General features: G+C 41.9%; 1 long non-coding RNA gene across 3 annotated transcripts in view; it reads right to left on the bottom strand.

Annotated features, from left to right (window-relative positions):
- Positions 1 to 11,930, bottom strand: part of LOC121664393 — a 51,169-nt gene extending 39,239 nt beyond the window's left edge. Inside the window, exons 1-3 of one of the 3 annotated variants that reach the window (XR_006016000.1) lie at positions 11,679 to 11,930; positions 10,221 to 11,234; positions 2,812 to 2,876 (exon numbers count right to left, since the gene is read on the bottom strand). This is a non-coding gene — a long non-coding RNA (uncharacterized LOC121664393). The remainder of the gene's footprint in view (positions 1 to 2,811; positions 2,877 to 10,220; positions 11,235 to 11,678) is intronic. The other 2 variants (XR_006015999.1, XR_006015997.1) reach the window with 2 other exon arrangements.
- Between the last annotated feature and the right edge of the window lie 4,457 nt (positions 11,931 to 16,387).

Consider the following 16,387-nt stretch of genomic DNA (forward strand, 5'->3'; position numbering starts at 1 on the left):
GTAGAAGTACAATATCCCCTGTGGACCTATGGTTAGGACTTTGTTATCCTTGAATACTTGAATACCTGAGCAGGGCAGTATATTCTCTTCCTTGGACACAAACTGATGCTTCTCAAAAAGCAGAGGACACCACACGTGTCTGCTGCATTGCCATGTGCTGTCACACATCAGTGTTTCTTGCCCAGCATTACATTGTTTGCAATGATTGCACAGAGATTCCCTCTGCCCCTTCAAACTCTTTAGTTTCTGCTGCCACAGGGCTGAGATTCATCTCCAAGGTAAGAGCCAGGGGCTGCTTTGACAAGTGGGAAATCAACAGGAGCAGATAATTGTAATGAAGGGCTCTATCATCCCCATTGGAAAAAAAACAACCAAACAAATAAACAAACCCCAAACTTGAACACATTGTGTTTGTACAGCTTCGGGATGTGAGGCATATAAGCTGCTCTTCCAGGGGTGGGAAACCTTCATGTGCAACGGAGAAAGATGCAGCTGATTCCTTGATGATGTTCAAGGCACACACATGATTCTTCTCTCAGTAGAGAACTTTACCCATGAGTAACTCCCAAGTGAAAAACAGACTTTGAGCTTTCAACAAAGCAATAGAGTGTCTTTGAAAACATCAAATATAGCTGTCAGTCAGTGCAATAAGAATACAGTAATCTTTTTAAAAATTGACTGAATTTATCAAAGACTTTCCTAGGATCACAAATGAACATCTTTTTGCAAGTTCAAAATGGGTATTTCCCATGGAACAACTGCCTTTTCTACCAGTTTTGCCGCATTCCAAAATCAGGGGGAAAAGGTAATAAAACCTAGGCTTATCCAGAGCAAACAAAAAGGGATTCTTTTCACAGTAATGATTTAATTCCTCTCACATCTTGGAGTATTTTTAATACTCCACTCTCTGAGCAAAAGCTGCGCTCAGATTACTAGGAGATCTCAGACAGGAACATTTTCTTGGTCTTTTGGAGCATGGGAAGATCAGTCTCTCCCCTTAGAAGAGAATACCCACATCCAGGGCAATACCAGATAGCTGGAAAACATACAAGCTTCTTCTTAAGGCTTTCCAAGCAACCCATCAAAAGAGATAATACAACACACAGAGAATAATTCACAGGTGGTTTGCTGGATTCAGCTGTACTGGGCATTCCCAAATTGCACAGGGAGACTCAGCTGTGGTGAGGTTAGACCTAAAGGGTTCAGAGGAAACAGGGGATGTTTCGAGTGCCTCCAGCCAGTGGCTGTGCCCAGGAGAGCAGAGCAGGACACTTCACCCAGGACTTGGCTGAGATGAGGAAGGTGACAAAGAACAGGAACTGGAGACAATGCCCTGTCTGATACCGGGGGATCACATCAGTGGGGGGCCGATGCCACATATCCCATCCTGCACTGTCTCAAATGAAAGCACTTGGACCAATTTTCAAACAAGACCAAGTATCTGGGTCTTTCAACAGCAAGACTTCTTCATCCAGAAAAAGAAACAGGGAAAGACTTTACAGTTCTCTCTGAAGATCATACCAAGGAGTGCATCACAGCCCAAACCATCCATCTTTGGAAGAACACCAAAGTTTATTCCAATTTGTATAGATATTATGAGGGCCACACACTGCCAGATCAATGCTGCAGAGGAGCCCTGTTCCTGGGCTACATGAGTCAGGCTGCCGAGAACAGCACACCAAACCCACACACTTCTGGCTGTGGAATCTATCTGCTCCGATGGGAAGAGATGTTTCTATGACACCACATTCTTCTGGCATGCTGCTCAAGAACTTAACAACAACACAAGGAGTGGGATATTTCTCTGTGGTTTACAAAACAAGGAGGGAAAAAACCCCAACCCCAAAGAAATCTATGACTAATAAGATATATTCAAAAGAGAAAATCACACAGAAATCTCTGTATCCATGACAAGGTTTATACATAAGAAAATAGTAAACAAGAGCTGCAGCATTCAAAGTAGATCACAGACTGCAATGAAAATTAAACATTTCTAGCCATATAGAAGCATTATTGACAATCTGCAGCTAACATTCTCTTTTTCTAAGAGATTAGTTCAAACTAAAAACAAAACTAAAAACAAACTAAAAACTAAAAACAAACTATGATGTCCAATACTCATCTTTACAACCACTGAGGATTATGAAAGGCTTTGAATTCTGAGACTGTTTGGGATCAAAGTCACTTGAAGGAGCTGGGAGGGAAACATCAGAGCACTTCCTGCCTCCTCTTCCTCCTCCATGTGTGCTTTCCCCGACACCAGAGCTAATCATCACTGGAAAGCAGATTTTAAAGGAAGTGCTCACACACTGGGGATCATAACACCAGGTGTGGCCATGGAGGACCCACTGGGAATTCAGTTCAATCTGATATTTATGGCAGTGTTTGTGCTTATATTAAACTGCAATTCAGAGAGTAGAATTGCAGTCAAAAATCTGGGAGCTTCTTGGGAAGACAATGATGGCACCATTCCCGTTTGGTGCTAGACGTGACTTCAGTATTCAGAATTGAAAATGTGTCCAATGAAACAAACAAAACACTCACTCAAAACCCACCACAAACATACAGATATGAGTCACTATGTCCTAATGCACTAAAAAAAAAAAATCCCAAACATCAACCATAACCATCTAAATACCCAAAACCCAACATAACAACCCACAAAAAGAGAAAGAATGTTGATTGAAGTATGTGCTATTAATTACCCAGAATGGAACATGATATAAAAAGATTCATCTCAACCTACTAGGTAACATAACTCATGCCTGCATGACTGTAACAAAAAGCTATTTGTAGATATGAAAGATTTACCTGGAAATCAACATGATAGCTCCCATAATTGATAGGTATCTCATTGGATTTGGGATGTGAAGGAGCTTGGAGGGCAAGAAGCAAAAGACAAAAGAGATCATATTACTTTGCAGCTCCAGCTGGATGGTAACAGACTTTTTCAAACAGTAATAGAGAAAAGGAGTCTTACATGCACCTTGCAGTATTTATGAACAGCTGGGCCCAAATAAACTTCTTTATGCAAACAGACACTTGAACATATAAATCAGCTCTTACCCAAACAGATCTCCATGTGTACAAATATTTTCCCATGAAAACTGCTCCTTTCTTAAGTCAAATCTGCTCCCATTTAAACCTATGGCAGAATTTCTTTTGACTTCAGAGGAACCCAACCTCTACAAAAACATTCTTAAGTTTGTTTGGGGTTTGTGTTTGTGTTTATTTTGTTTTTGCTGTTTTCTTTCAAACAGACCTACATAGGGAATGGTCCATCAACTTGAAGATCATTCACCAATAGGAATAGATTTACGGAAATTTATTTCTACAAACTTCTCTCAACACAAGGTTAGCACAGCTTTGACAAGCGCTTATTTCCTGTAGCCTGCACTCATACTTACATTGCTGGTGCACCCAAAAGCCCCAGAAGGTTTGTCTACAGATTGAGAAAACTGAGAGCCCTTTGCATTTGGGATTCATTCACATTTTCATTCCAGAGAATACACTGTTTTATTTTTACCTTAAAAACCATCAGGTATTCTACTTCTAAGGAGTTTGACAGAATTCTGGTGTGTCAAACACACCAAAGCCCAAGAAGATGAAACCTGTCCATTAATAACATTAATCACAGCTACTTTTGCTTAAGCCCTGCAAGCCAGTACCAATTTGTTTATTCATTTCTTTTCTTACAACTCTTCTTTACTTTTCCAAGCTACATAGTTTTATCAGTGCCTAAAAAGTACCCAGGAAAAGTGATCCATAAAACACAACAATTCAGTAGGTTTCCCATGGCTACCCAAGCTATTAAATGTTAGTTCAGGTCTGTAGGCAGTGAAATCACAGCACCATTATCATTGCCTTGTGGGAGCAATAATTCTGGGTGGTCTGTAACACTACAGCTCCCAGCCCCTGAGATAGTATGACCATGTTGTCAAGAAGAGCCTGTCTAGGAGTGTAACTAGGCTGAGGCTTTTTGACCTCACAGATAAATAGGTTTTGTTGAAAGCTGTTCTTTTATTTTTCAGATTAGGTTGGACTTGCATTTGGTTCATTCTCTGTCATGGGAGTGGGAGAAAGCAAGGCCTTGAGATATCCAGCACATGTTTATCCAGCTGTGGTAGTTTGATTCTCAAAGTATAACTGTCAACATCTCTGCTCCCTCATGCAAATCAAAATTTGTAAACAATCCTAATAATTCCTCCTCCCTGTTGTTCGTTGTAGTTTTGCATTCCTGACTGAGCAGCCACTGTACTTGAAGCAAGGAGAGCAGTGCAAGTCAATCCAGGCTGACTGCAGTGGAAAAAAAATGTACCAAAACCATGGGCTCCCAGAACAGACTGTTCAATGCTAATTTTAAATCTTGAAAAACAGTGCCAGTCTGACATCAGTGTGGTATTTGTTCGTGTTTTCTAAATAATCAAGAGAAACTCTGTTGTTTTTTGGGGTTTTTTTAAACATTTGATTCAGCTTCCATTCCCTTGTGTAAATAGCCATAGAACATTAATCAATTTTTTAACTATATAAACAGAATTGCACTTTGCAGGCATTTTCCTACCACCATAATTCATAAAATCAAATTTCTTTATCTAATTTACCCAGTTTGTTTTTCCCAGCTATACTGTGCTGGAGCAGAGGGTCAGTAAGTCTCCTTACAAAGGATATCACTTCAGATCTCTGTATGGTGAGCAAGCTGAACGTTGCCATTTTTCCTTTCATTAAGAGCTTGGAGGGCATGTGTACTAGTTTGAAAACAAACCAGTGGGAGGCACTAAGTCAGAATAACAATTTAATGGAAATTAAAGAAAAGGGGAAAAAAAAAAGGTAAAAGAAAACACTGTCAAACTGACAGAGTCAAGGTACAACCTGACACCCTGTTAGGCAGGGTGGTGGTAGCAGTCTGGTAGAATGGTGGCTGCAGTCCTCTGAAGCGGTGATCCTGTAGTAAAACAGTCTGCTCTTCCTCAGGAAGTCCAATGGTGGCTGTGTAGCTCCTGTCCTCTGGAAATCCAGTGGGAAGCCGGTGTCTCTGGTGTTCAGCCTCAGATTATATCCACGATGGGATGCTTGGTTCCTCCCTCTGGGCGGAGCATCTCACAATGGGGTAACGAGTCATGAGGCCAAGTGTTGATTAGGCTCATTAACAGGAGAATAGTCCGGAGGGAGTTATCTCTGAGTCAGGCGGCAGGACAATGATGGGCAATTAACAGAAAGATAGTCTGGGGGGAGGAGGCAAGGAAACACTGCCCCACCTGGTTTCAACGGCTCCTGAGGATGGTAATAGAATACACTGCAACCCAGGACAGCATGATACACCATCACTGAAGACAATTAATTCCAGCCACAGTCAAAAGCTCTTGCTAGCATTTATTTAGTTTCAGCAAAGACCTGATATTGCAAGTATTTATACACGGGCTTAATGGGGAATAGCTCTAAAGCCTAATGATCTGCCAAGACTAGTCTTGCACATAAACATTTGTAGCACAAGGGATTAATAGCCTCAAAATTAGAGAGAGAGTTCTCTTTAAATGTAACTTTTAAAAGATCTTGTTAAGATGTTAAGACAAATAGTTCTTTGAGCAGCAAAATAAAATACTATTTCACATAGATTTTATGTCCCAAGATTGAAATCCTCAGAGGATTCTCTAATGAATATAGTTTCTCCCTCAGTAAAAGTTAAAGTTCTTTCCTCTTTCTCTCCAGCTATTTTCACATCACTTTTAAGAGCAACCAAATTTGGTTAGAAGTTGGCCCAAAATTCAGAAGTTATACAGGGACTGATAAAGCAATGTCAAAAATCCTGTCTCTGGCATGATTTCCTTAGGAAAAACCTTATTAATGCCATGGAAAAAAACCCAACAGAACACCTGTGTTAGACCTTATCAAACCCACAGCTGTAAAAGGAGTGTCTAGTCTGTATGAATGGAATTGGCAGGTGAAAACCTGAAATTTAAATCCCTATCCTCATTTCCTCCACCATTTTTTTCTCTCTTCTGACATATGATGATGAGGCAGTTTCGTTAATTTAACTCTTTCCTCTCTCCTATTATCATGTCCTAGAGGTTTGCACATTTTTTTCTGGAGAAAACACACATTTTGATGGGTCCATCTGCCAAGCAGTCTCCATAGCTACCTCTAGAGCTCTTGAGGTCCTGAACCCACAGGAGGCTTCCCATAGCTCATTCCATCACAGACACAATGACATCTTAAGATCACAAGCTGTTCTGCATGCTGGTATTCCCCAAATCTGCCATCTGACTAAAACAGCACAATCTTAATAGTAAATATTATATTCACAAAGTGCCAAAACTGGCACAAAGGGCTACTGGGGGTCACATTTCCCCTTTTCCTGGTAAGGAGCAAAGGACCTACTATGCACCAGGCACTGAAACTTGGTGCAGTTTCTCTAGATGTGAGAAGCTGAGAAATTAGAAACAAGTCTTCTGGGAAGCAGAGGCACGACGTTGCCTCCTCCTCCTGGACTCAATGGGCTGCCCTTCAGCATTCAGTGACAGTAAGGGTGGAACTTCATATGCAAAAGAATCACCTCAACCTCCCAGGTAAAATCAGTCAAGTCTGCATGACTCCAACAAGGACAGCACACATGGCTGGTGCTGCCCCTGGGGCCTGATCCCCTTTGCATTTGCAGAATGTGAAGCCCCATGCAGCAGTCGCTGACAGACTCCACAGAGGAGGAACGTTACAGCTTCTCCAGTTACAAGTCTTCCTGAAAACAACCTGAAGCTGATCTGTTTACTCAAACATGCAGTGGGCCATTCATTCTTCCAAACAGCATTTTAATCTCTCATTCTTGTCCTTGAATTCCTTTACTGTTGATATAAATATGAAAAGGAATTAAAATTATTTCTACTGTGTGAAGTTTTCAAATGACTATTTACTGTTGCAACTTCGTAGTCTGCTATCAGGCCAAATTTCCTGGCTGTATTTGTCACTGTTAATCTGAAAAAACTTGCTCTTGCCACACCATTTAAGTAATTGTTATGAGATCTCATCAATGATGCTCGCAGCACCGGCTGTGGCAGTACTTTGTAAATGCAGGGTTACACATATAGCTTTAAAAGATGCATTTACGAAGGGCAGAGGCTTGACACACAGATCAAGCACAACACCATTTTCAGACACACTTTGGCAAGCATCAGGTTGTGTCTTTATAGTTTGTCCGTCACATCTCCTGAGCAGCAATATCTTCAAAGAATTCCATCCAAGCAGCAAGCCGTGACCTCCACATCCCGACACCGTATCAGCCCTCCATAACCAAGCTGGGCTTTTTTGAGTCATCTGAAAAATGAGAGATCTCTGTCAAATTAGCAGACTTCCAAAAAAACTATTGCTAGGACATTCCCACCAGCAGATGTCAATCTGGTGGTGCGTCCCTGCACAGGGAGGGCAGGCAGTGTGTCAGTGCACATGAGGCTGCAGGCAGCTGCTCTGAATAGGACCATGCTGGTGAAACACTTCCTGAAAATGCTTTGTTCCCCTCCTCATCCACCTTGCTGCCCTTGGGAGGGGTGGATTTTGCCCAAGTGCTCAGCCCCTGCCTCACCTGACTCAGAGCATGTGACTGGCCCCCAGCAGGGTTAATGAAATGAGAGAACAGCAGCAGCCTCATAAACCTTCATTAGCGTGAATGTGTGTCCTGGTCTGCATCCCATTAGTGACTGATTTTTAACAAGAAATAAAAAATCTCAGTGACACCTGGAGACCAGCCAGTCCTCATTTTCTGTCCCCAAAAGGCTGATTCCTTGGTCAACCAAATATTCATATATGATAAACAAAATAAGATCTTTTGGGAAACTCATCCCAATTTCCAAAAGTAATTCTTAGAATCACAGGATGGTTTGGAAGGCACCTTTAAAGGTCATCGAGTCCAACTGTCCTTCAAGAGGCAGGAACATCTTCAACGAGTTCAGGCTTCTCAGAGCCCTGTCCAACTTGACCTTGAATGGTTCCAGGGATGGGGCATCCACCCCCTCCCCAGGCAACCTGTTCTGCTGTTTCACCACCTTCCTCATGAAAAATTTCTGCCTTGTATCTAGGCTGAAGTTTTAGTTTAAAACAATTATTCCTTGTCCACTCACTACAGATCCTCTAAAATGTCTGTTCCCATCTTTCTTATAAGTCCCCTTCAAGTAGTGCAAGGACACAATAAGATCTTCCTGGGGTCTTCTTTAAGCCCACATACAAGGCAGAAATTTCCTTTTAAAACATTTTTGTTGAACTTGTTAATGTAGCTACATAAAACCTGAGTTTCTATTTTGTAAATAAAATCTTGATGGTTGTTTTCAGTAGGAAATAAAAATTATTTTCGAAGTTCCTACAAATGTTTTGGGTGAAAATTTGGGATTTCTGTGTTACAGGAAAAACCTAATGCAGCACTAAGTGCCAGTGGTATAGCACAACATGTGTTACATTACAGTAGCTTAAAAATTATTTCTTTTAGGTTCCAAGGTTAGACATACAGTTACTCTGGAAAAAATTCCTGAGGTTTTAGAAGCCCCAGAATTGTTATGCAAAATAAAGTATAAACATTAAGTCTTGTTCAAACATAATTGGGAGTATATTTATTTGTTCATATTAGAACTAATTTTTAAATAAAATAGTTGTGAAGTCTATTCATTGTGACAGAATCTGATATGACATATTTTTACACATTCCTTCTAAGAAGAAATAGAGTGTTCAACAGTAGAAAGAGATCTTTTAGATTGAGGTATTCCAAACAATAATTTGTGTTTCTAAAGTTATAGACTTCTGAAGATCATTTATTCTCCTGAGAAGTTTTACTAATGCTCATTTATGGGGGGAAAATCCTATTAAGAAATTATTACAGAATTTAAGAATTCTGAAAATTTTTTCTCTTTAGGAAATGGTAATTCACCTAAATTTATTTCAAAGTACCTTTGTAGTGTCAGAGGCAGACAAAGGTCCCTTAACATCAGCGCTTCCTCTGTGGATTGATGAATTCCCTACCTCCAATCTTTTTCAGGTTCTGAGTATTTTAACCATTTAAGCCACTGGGTTGGCCTTCCCCAGCCTGTAGCGAGAGCCCCCAGGAGCTCCAGGCACTGCACTCATCCTCTGTGACAGCCCCCGAGCACAGAATGGGCCATGCTGTTCTGCCTTGGAGACAAAGGTCCAGCCCCGGCCCACAGGGCTGTGAGCAGTGATGCAACCAAACCCACACCATATTCTGCAGGAAAGGAAGAACCAGTGGGGCCAGCATCAGCTCAGTTGTTTCTGACTCCTTAGGCAAGCAGGCACCCTTCCACCAAACGAATCAAGGGGGGTGGATTCAAGCTACTCCAGAGCAAGGCTTGAACTACTCTGATCCTCAGTGAGGGCACTGACCTTCTCCTGCCTCCCATTTCTGCCCCAGGAGGGTGGAACGCCTGAGCTCCAGCTAATCTGACAACCTGCCAGGCAGCAGTTGTGCAGCCTGCTCAAGGAACCCAGCACATCACAGGGCAACAGGCAAACTGGAACCCCTATTTACTCAACTAAGTTGCAAGAAAGAGGAGATTTTGGTCACTTTTGCTGCTTAATGTGAAGTTTCGAACTGGTCTTAAGTCTGAGCTTTTTAGAAAAGAGCTCACTGGGTTTCAAATAATAATTTGTGCAGAAGAGAGGAGATTCATACAGAAGAATGGAAAATATTTTGGGTGTCATTATCTTTTTCTCTCCGTCACTCTGCCTGTGCAGAATTGAACAAGGGGACAGTAGCACTACAGATTTTTATTTTAACCTAGGTTCTTACCAAAAAACTGCACTGCAATGCTCCTGTTATGCTAAAAGTACATAAATGTCAAGCAAAAAAGAAAAGCTGAATGACTGTGTTTGTCCCTCAAAAAAAAAGGAATGCTTCTTTTGCCCTGCAAAGTTTTGCCCTTATTCCTTCCCTTTAGTTTCATTATAATTTTTGTCTCCCTGCTACGTCTGAGATTTCTTTCTAATCTTTCAATTACTCCCCAATATCTATTGTTCCAACCCTCTACACTTCTCCTGCTTTACATGCAGTCCATGTCCTGCAAGCATGTGAGGAGGCCAAATACCAGGCATCTTGGCACAAGCTAGTACTTTACACCTATTCACAAAGGGAAAACATTCCTCTTTTCTTACGGAAGAAGAAAAAATAAAAAGAAGAGGGAGCAGAACTCTACCAGGTACTCATAGCAAAGAGATGAAGTAATGTTTACACTCACCATTTCTGAAACATGTCTGGTCCTTTAATAACGACCTGTCAAAGCTGAAAATTAAGAGCAACAACCAATACAGTAGATCAATTATTATTAATTGCCATGCATACTGCAGCTATTTCCTTAGTTCCTGTAGTTGTCCCTCCATGCTGGCTGCTTCCCAACTGCAGAGGAAGAGGGTTTCCTCAGGAAAGGCCCAGCCACTGCCGGGAGAGGCTGCACCCAGGCTGGCCCCATGGCCACAACCAGTGGTGTGTCACAGCAGCACCTCAGAGGTTCTCAAAGTCCTCCACCGGTTTAGTCCCAGACCCAAACCCTCAGAGCTGCAGGGAGAGAGCAGAGGAGTCATCAGAGAGCACCAGAGCAGTCCTGGAGAAAAGGTCTCCAACAGGGGAGGGTAGGTGGGCAAGAGTGGCTCTGGGCCAGCCGGGAAGGGGGAATGCCAAGCACAGAGCAGGAGCAGCATTTGCTTCAAGAAAGGGCCAACTGGTAAATGAGGTGGGACCTGGGACCCTCCACCCGGGACTGTGGGTGAGGAGAACACTGCCCCATCCCCCTCGGCAGCAGGCAGCCCTCCAGGCAGGGCAGCACAGAGCAGCTCTGCCAGGCTTCAGCCTGGCACACAGCAGGGAATTTTTTCTTCCTCTACCCTACTCTGCCAACAAAGCTACCACAAGCAGCAAGCCAGAGAAAGAGCTTTGTCCCAAGGTGTGAGGGTTTTTACCCTCAAAGTACCCTTTTTATTTCAGAATTCTGTCTTATGAAAGAACTAGTTACCTGCTATGCAGCCATGAGCTTTATTTTAGGGGACAGTAAGCATTATGTTATTCCTCATGATTTAACAAATTATTTTTGGACTTCACAAAATTCTGATTGCCATCTTAATATTTTTTTATTCTTCTTAAAATTGGATGCTTCACACACGTGAACCTGGTTAAGGCCTCCCATGGGCACAGGCAACATTAGCTCATTGACTCGCACAGCTGAGGATGACTTGCTCTGGGCATCACAGAAAACAATCTAAGAAGAGTAAAACGTCTCAGCTAGGAAACCCACAGCAAAAATATTTACCGTGTCCCTTTATCAGCTCTGACTTTCAATTCACTAAATCAACAAAAAATACTAAATCTGATTTAGTTTCCTTCTCTTACATCATAAGACAGATAGAACTGCTTGTCTGTAGAATTTACAGTGTAACCAATAATTACATGCCTTTTTAATTTTTAACATCACCAAAACATACACTACTTACTCTTTTGACAAAAAGCACCATTTGTGAACACAGATCAGTACAATTAATTTCCAAATTTAATGACCAAATAAATACCACGTCAGAATAATTCCGCTCACGTGTTTCCACAAGTCCATCTTCCCAAGCAAACACACTCATTCTCACAGACACTCAGACCAACTGGACAGCAATTTTTTCTTGACAAACTGAGGGGAAAAGTCCCCAACACATACCTGGGAGCAGCAAGACCTCTGCCCAGGGAGATAAGTGGGAGGCCAGGGGCAGAGCAAGGCAGGCAGGGACACAGCAACACAGTCCCACAGCTTCTGAGCAGGTCCCGTGGCACTACCTGGGGTCAGCCACAGTCCTGCACTCACCAGACAAGTCTGCAGCGATGAGGCAGGGCCAAGCTCAGACCAGGAAGCCAAGCCACAGTCAGGGTCGTCCAGGCACACAGCCAGGTACAGGCACACACAGAGTGGAACTCCAGCCAGGAACTGAGTTTAAGTAGGACTCCTAAAGAGAGAAAGGCCCCAAGAAGCTTTCTCACAGCTTTTTTTAACACCAGCCTGACCCACAGTTACACAGCTGCCCTATATCAGAGCTGGCCTTGATCCCAGCTGGGGGATGGGGAAGAGGCTGCTGACCCTGCAACACTCAACACCTGAAATGCACCTCCTGGAGCCCAGAGTCCCACAGCCCTCTCATCCTTCTCTCTTGCTCCCATCATCACCTCAACTGTTCTCCCAAATGAACTCTGCTTCTCAAATTTTTAAGCAGGATAGCTTTTGCATTTGTATTGCATACCAACTGGCTGATTTTTTGAAAACAATGTGACTGGTGCAACAAATATGAATGTGAAAGAATTTGGCCCACTGACATTCATGGGTATCATGGGTAAATATAAATAGGATTAGCTACTAACATTAAAAAAAAAAAAAAAGACAGCATTAATATTTAAATATGAAAGACATATTCTAAATATCAGCCTCAGTTAAAAAAAGAAACAAACAACAGAAAAAACCCAACCCCAAAACTAGTTCATATATACAAAATTCAGTTGAATTCTCCTGTGTAATTGCCATTTGCAAGGGCCTGTGCTCCACAAATACATGGCAGTATCTGAAAAAGCTGGTGGTTACATGCTTGACTTTTACAAATAGCACAACCATACTCTCAAACACCTTCTAGAAGAAAAGCAATGTGGAGAACAAGCCAGGATTTATTCTTGGGTCATGCTAACTTGGCAGAGGGAGGTGTCTCCTCCAGGTTGGTACTGGCTGAGCACAGCTGTGAGAGAGCAAGGCAGCTCTCAGGTTATGCAAACCAGCCAAAACCAGGGCACAGGCACCAGCCTCATATCTCCATTTGGCCTTAGCAGCAAATTGAAATTTGAAACACGCTTCTTGGAAGATATTTCTGCCTACTCCTATTTTCTAGTATTGAAGGAGTTTTTTTGTTCAAAGAACACGGACTTTGTTCAAACCTGACATTTCTGTAAGGCTCTACATTGTTGTGGTCTTGAAAAGGAATACTTTTAAAAGTTAAAAGAAGAGATTTCTGGCCAGCTGGGATTTATTATTATGTGTTTTCAAAAATATTGCCTCAAAGAATGCTGATATTCTTGTGGCTATGAGAACTGAATAGTTACTATAAATTATACAAATGACTGTATAGGGAGTACACTGCTCCACGACAGTGACCAGTTTTCACAGTCAGACTGACGTCTCTAGATCTATTTCATATTATTCCCTCTTTAAAGGTTTTGTACTGCTGTTCTTTTCTTAACAGCTCTGTATTGTTAAACTGAAATTCGGTTGAGCACAATAAAGGAGTGAATTAAAAATATGCAGTGGATGTCATGTGTCACAGTCAACAACTTATTAGCTGGCAGTCAAAAAACCTCTCCTGGCTAAGCCTTTCCTCACGATAAACTGAGTTTAAGTTCCCCCTCAATACATCTTGCAGTCAGAGCTTTCCTGCAAGCAGTACAGAGGATGAGAGTGGCACGAGAGACTGTGATGCCCCTTCTGCCCTGAACCCACTTCTTTCATTGACATTTCCTCCTCCTGCCTGGATGAGGGTTCCTGGGCCAGGACTTGCTTTTTTCTGAACTGCTCATGCTGTTCGCAGACGTTGCTCCACTTGCACTGCACATTTTATGTTGTTTAACTAGAGCCTCTCTTCCAGTAACAGTTTGGGGGTTTTTGATTGTGCATGAGAACTAAAGAGCCCACCAAGATTTTAAGGACAAAATGTATTGAATTACTTAAGACAATTTCCACAGAGTTCCAACAGCGGTGATAAAAGTTTTCTCTCACACTAAGCTTTCATAATTACAGCCAGCCAGATAAGGATCACAGAGAGCCTTCCTGCTGTTTCTGCCCGGTGAGGTGTCAGGTTCAGCACAGCTCCGGAGCTGCTGCTGCACAAGTACACACACTCCTGAAACTTCCAGGCAGGCACTCATGAAATACCTTTTTCCGAAACAAGCCTCATTCCTGCAGTTTGCATGTACAGTGAACAAAACATCTAAGAATACATGCAGTCCATCCTGAGTAAAAAAATACTGTTTGTTTGCTTTTAAACCAACCTACCTTGTATCAGTTTACAAGCAAAACAACCTCAACTAGCAAGTGTTTTTGTTCATACAGTTATGTCTGCAGCCTGACCTTTGCTTGCATAGGGCCTGACTTGAAGAAAACAATAAAAGCCTTCTACAGTCACCATTGTGGGGGGCAGAACTCCAATTCAGTGGAATAGTATAGGAGTTTGCATTCCTTAATCATATGATTCAATATACAAAGCAGACTGTATTTTAAAATGCTACAGAATTGTAACGAGCAAAACCAGAAAGCTAAATTGGTCACATCTGAAATCCTTTCTGTTGATGTATGGACACCTCCCAGCTGACAAACATCTACCATCACTGTTAGCCATGTCAGGAGCTGGCTGACTACAGAAAACCAGAAAATAAGCATCACACTAACCCAGAGGTGAAGACTTACACAAACAAAAATTTAGTATTTAGTTTTTGCCATTTTACTACTGAGAAAGATTTCTAGTATGAACATAATTTCTAGTATGTCAGCAGGATCCACAGATGCTGCACCTTGTTATACTTTAAAGAGTATTTGGAGAAGGACCAGGAGGGTTTTAGGTTTTTATTTTTTAGAAAGAGTAATTTCATTTTAGTACAACAGTCTCTGAAAGACAATGAATATGTGATTGTTAAAAAAAAGCTTTGGTTCAAGGACTAGAGCAAAGATGATCTTACAAGAACAAAGGTATACCAAGTCCATAAACCACATCCTGCTGCTAAATGTTGAAGCTGCAGCAAGGCTGGATGGCATTTGTCATTTTTCTCAGATCTATTTTCCTGTATGTTTGGTAAAAGGAACCCTTTGGAAAAGCATTAAAAACATAGCCAAGTGTATATTTGCATTGTAACAGTAAAAACCTTGTTTTTTACAATGGTATGCATTTTTCCTCCCAAAAGTGTAAATCAAAATGATTTTTGGAAGAACTTGGCCTTGTGTTTCCAGGTGCTGTATATACAAATACAGTTTAAGAACTCCATAGGTCCCTGCCAGATATTAAGTATATATTGTCAACAGATGGTTTTGATAAAAGCAGCCCCAGTCCCTGCACACACACTTCCTCACTCAGTACCAGCCTGGCTCCTAATACATATTTGTCTTTAAAGTCTGAAGGCCCTTTGGTGTGCATTTTGTACACAGGGGAGCACATGGCTGCATGAGGCATCCAAAACCTCATTGGCTGTGACCCCACATTCCAGCTGGCTCCGTAACCACCCCATGGCTCTGCTCTTGCACACAGAACACCTGAGCATCACCATCACCAAGGCCACTAGGACAGGTCCCCTGGGCCCTGCCAGCCTCACAGGGTGTGATTTCTAACCAGTCCATGTGAATTAACCTTTCCATTAGAGCTGCGAGTCCAGCACTCACCCATAGGAAAACACCCACCCTGACATCCCTGCTCTCTGTAAATCTCTTTAACAAAGATCACCTTGCTGCCTGGGGCAGCAGCAACAGAGCCCATAGGTGTTCCCAGGGAAGAAGGTCTGTAAGATAAGTTTTCCAGAGTGACTCTCACCAAGCAAGGAAAAGCTACAGACCAGCCTCAATACAGCAATCAACGAAAACACTTTCTTTGTTAGAGAATTCAAGGCTGGCCTGAATTCACTTAGAAACATGATCATGAAAGGCATGCACGTTGGAGTTGCTGTTTCCTCAAGCACTTTTGAAGATGCAGTCAGTTTACTCCTTCAATGGAAAGATAAGCTTCTTTAGAGCTCCCTCTGTTGAAAACCAGAGGGAAAAAACCTAAATTTTAGTTCTCACAGCAATTTCTACAAGGATTGACCATTTTTATACAGGAGAGGAAAACAAGTTAGAAGATATAAAAAATTAAATTATCTCAGGTGTTAGTAACCATAGGAGAATATGTAGGTTTTGTGTCATGAAAAGAGAAGAGAGAGAAAGAGATTTGAAGCTCTCAGTATTGGTTTGTTTGGGTTTTATTTCCACAGTTTTCAAAAAAACTTTTTTCAGTGGCAGACTTTGACCATACTGGGATAAACTCAGCTTTAGTGTTCCATTCATTATTTGTGGATCACAGTAGGGGTGCATATGACCCTGTGTTTGACACGGATGGCTAATTCAGACCAACAATTTGAGTGAAATGTTAGCAAAGTCCTGAGAACACTACAGGTATACACAATGAGTGTACTGAAATGACTGAGTAAGCTAAACCAAAAGGACATGAAGAAGGCCCAGCTGTGACAGTAACTGATGTGACATTTTGAAAGGGACCACAGGGTACCTAATTTTGTGTTTAAGACAAGCAAAAAGAGATACCACCTTGACTGTGAAAGTAGTTGGAGCATACCTGGCCGTAGAGCATTAAAAAATCAACT

This window comes from Corvus kubaryi, unplaced genomic scaffold (genome assembly GCF_017639235.1).
Source record: "Corvus kubaryi isolate FWS band 111438036 unplaced genomic scaffold, C.kubaryi_AGA036_p1.0 37300, whole genome shotgun sequence".
Taxonomy (NCBI): Eukaryota; Metazoa; Chordata; class Aves; order Passeriformes; family Corvidae; genus Corvus; species Corvus kubaryi.